Below are 3,831 nucleotides of genomic sequence, written 5' to 3' on the forward strand. Positions count from 1 at the left end.
ACAAAAAGAGAGAGAGAGACATGTTTCTGCCATCTTGGAAGGATACAGAATATCAGGTATGGACAGTCAGAGTTCAACCGGAAGTCCCCATGACTGTATGGACCTGAGACATAATGAAAGGAACTTTCAGGGGAGCTAGAGAGATGGCTCAGAGGTTGAAAGCACTGACTGCTCTTCCAGAGGTCCTGAGTTCAGTTCTTGGAAACTGCATGGTGTCTCTCAACCATCTGTAATGAGATCTGGTGCCCTCTTCTGGCAGGCAGGGATACATGCAGACTGAACACCATACATAATAAATAAATAAATAACATCTATTTTTTTTTTAAAAAGGAAGTTTCAGTTTCCATAAAAGTGACAACCAAGCTTGAATGTGGAAACTGGAAGATGAAGAGCAAAAGGTGCTGAAATTGGCAGGGATGATCCCTTAAATCATTCCCAATCTAAAATAAGGCAGAGTGTGATTGAGGAAAACATCCAGTACCAACCTATAGTTCTGCATATGTATGAGCACAGTCATACGCACACACAAACACACATGCACTTCTGTGCACCTGTGAGTATGCGTATACCACACACAGGTATACCTCCTCAGATAGGAATGGCGACTCAGGCCAGTGATCTCAGTGCGCAGATGTAAATGGATACTGCCTGTTCGTTTCCGGGCCTCCAAGAACCCAATAATCACACAGAAAACTATATTAATTACAACATTGTCTGGCCTATTAGCTCAAGCTTCTTATTAACTAACACTTATATCTTAAATTAACCAATTTCTATTAATCTATGTATCACCACAAGGCTGTGGCCTACTGGTAGGTTCTGGTGTTTTTTTTCTCTTGTCAGCTACATGGTACCTCTTTGACTCTGCCTTCTCTCTCTTTCTCTCTCTCTCTCTCTCTCTCTCTCTCTCTCTCTCTCTCTCTCTTCTATTTCTGTTCTGATTTCCCACCTGGCTTTGCTCTGCTAAGCCATTGGTCAAAACAGCTTTATTCATCAACCAATAAAAGCAACACATACACAGAAGGACACCCCACATCACTCAGAGTCTGAGGCAAGAGTACTGTCACAAGTTTGAGGGTGAGTTTAGGCCATTCTGGGCTACAGAGGCTCTTTCTTAAAAAAAGAATGGAAAATGAGAATCTCATAACTACTTGACACTATGCAATAGTCTCATACTGGTTGGGAATTTTAGGTGGGAATCAGACCTTCATTCAGTGTTAGGAGAGATGAGGGAGCATTGCTGGTGAACTTTTTTGGAGCCTCCCCTCCATGATAGGCTACACGATTGGTCACAGGGGTGTTTATAATATCCAAGGATAATAAGGCCAAGAATAGTGAAATTCAAAAGACTATGTTTAAGGCTTTCTATTATCCTATTATTTTCAGATACATCTGTTTTAGGGCCAGCAAGATGTCTCAGTGCATAAAGACACTTGCCACCAAGCCTGATGATTTGAGTTCAATCCCTGGGACCCACAAAGCAGAAGGAAAGAGCAGAGCCCTGTAGATTGACCTCTGATCCCTGCATGTTCATGATGCAAACACCTGCAAGAGGGCACACACACCAAACAGAAAGTTTTAAAACAAAAGCCTGTTTTAAGGAATCTTAGCCCTAAATGTAAGAACTAAAACTCTCCAGCCTTAGAAGGAATACGATGTAAGAGCCATGATCTTGGCTTAGGCAGTTTTCTTAGAATACTCAGAACGTTCAAGGAAGACACAATAATAGACTAGACTTCATCAAAACTAAAAATTCATGTTCAAAAGGAATTAGCTGTGGGTTTTTTGCTCCCTCTCACCAGCGGCTGAGTCAGGGAGGGGAGGAGGGAGTCATGATGAGTTTCCCAGGAAGAAGACTCCAGAGACCAGATGGAGCTGCAGATCTGGTTCAATGTGCATGTTCACTGGTATATATGCAAACATTACCAATCAGTTCAGATCATATCAAATCGCTGTTCAATCAGTCCAAATAACATGCAATCCGTGGTGTGTGTGTGTGTGTGTGTGTGTGTGTATTTTGGGGGGCAGTAAGTCCAGGCAGTGTGTGTGCAGACAAAGGGCAGGAAGCAGGCAACGCCCTGAGTTTTGGCGCCAAATTAGAGGGTCTGCAGTTAGCTGGGACTCCATTATGAGTCATCTGGTGTTCCAGACTCAGGTCCTGCTCAAATAGCCGCAGGAGGTGTTGGCGCGGCTCACACCATCTGTCCTTTAATGACACCATCTGAAAAGAGACTGACCCCTCAATTACCAAGAAGTGCAAAGAGGCCTCAGGAAGATTGGAGGAACTGTTCTCTAAACAGAGATATGGAAGACATACCCAGGATACTAAAAGTACTTATGCTGTCACTAAAACCAGTTGTAAAATGGGCGAAAATTCTGAGGAGACTTGGCGTGTGTGTGAGAGAGAGGGTTTCACTGTGTATCCCTGGCTGGCCTGTAACTCACTGTGGGAGCCAGGACTGGCTTTCAACTCACAGAAATCTGTCTACCTCTGCTAGGGTTAAAGGCATGTACTACCACACCTGACTGAAAAGGCATTTTTTTTTCAAAGAACATACACAATGACCAATAAGGACATGATATTTAACATCTTTTGTCATCAAGGAAATATAAATCAAGACTCTAACAAGATGCCATTTCATAGTCTATAAAAAAGACAACATAGGGTGTTGGCAAGGATGTAGACAGAGAAATGAGTTCTCATATGCTGCTGTTGCTGCTGATACAGACAGGGCATCCCCTTGGAAAACAGTCTGGTAGTTCCCCAAAAGGAAAAACATTACATGAGGACACAATTCCCTTGAAAACACCCTGCTAAGGCAACCACTGTATATTCTGTTTATGTGAAATGTCCAGAAAGGCAACTCCACAGATACCGGGGATTGGGTGGAAAATGGGTGTAGGTACCTGAGTTCAAGGACAGCCAGTGCTACGTGGTGAGACCCTGTCTCAAAAAACAAACAAACAACAAAAAAGCTCCCTTGAATGGTGTGCCTTGAAAGCTTTAATTATACCTTGACCAAGGGGCTGGTTGAGAAAGGCTGTGTTTGAGGCATGAAACTGTGGCTTTCAGGTTCACATTATGGTTTTCTTTCTTTCTTTCCTTTTTTTCTTTTTTCCTTTTGAGACAGGTTTTCTCTGTGTAGTCCTTGCTGTCCTGGAACTCTCTCTAGCCTCCCGGTCTCAGATCAGCTTGCTTTTGTTTCCTCCGGAGTGCTGAGATTAAAGGCATGCGCCACTGCGGGCACATTACGGTTTTCTGACCGGCACCTCACGAATCTACGAATTTTTCAAATTTTTATTCTTATGCGTACATACCTGCATGTGTGTATGTGTGTCTACCATGTGCCTGGTGCCCACTGAGGTCAGAACTCCAGCGTGGTTGCAAACCATCAGTGTAGTACTGAGAACAGAGCCCAGGTCTTCTGCAAAAGCAGCAAATACTTTCTTAATCTTTGGGCCATCTCCCTAGTCCCCACAAATCCACACATTTAATTGCCCTTCCAACTTTCCTATTGCTTCATCATGTACTATAGGTGTCAATTTAGCACTTCGTGCAGTGGCTTCACTCACAGACGAGATTTCTTTTCTCTTTAGTTATTACCCGATTGTTGATTCATTAACACAAGAACTCGCGGCCAACAACACTTATAACACAGGCCAGAACGCAACTAATTTAACAGGCAGATTTCCTCAGTAAGACACATCGCAGCCTTCTTGCGCTTAGAAAATTAGACAGCGTGCCGGGCGGTGGTGGCGCACGCCTTTAATCCCAGCACTCGGGAGGCAGAGGCAGGCGGATCTCTGTGAGTTCGAGACCAGCCTGGTCTA

This window comes from Microtus ochrogaster, chromosome 4 (assembly GCF_000317375.1).
Source record: "Microtus ochrogaster isolate Prairie Vole_2 chromosome 4, MicOch1.0, whole genome shotgun sequence".
Classification (NCBI taxonomy): domain Eukaryota; kingdom Metazoa; phylum Chordata; class Mammalia; order Rodentia; family Cricetidae; genus Microtus; species Microtus ochrogaster.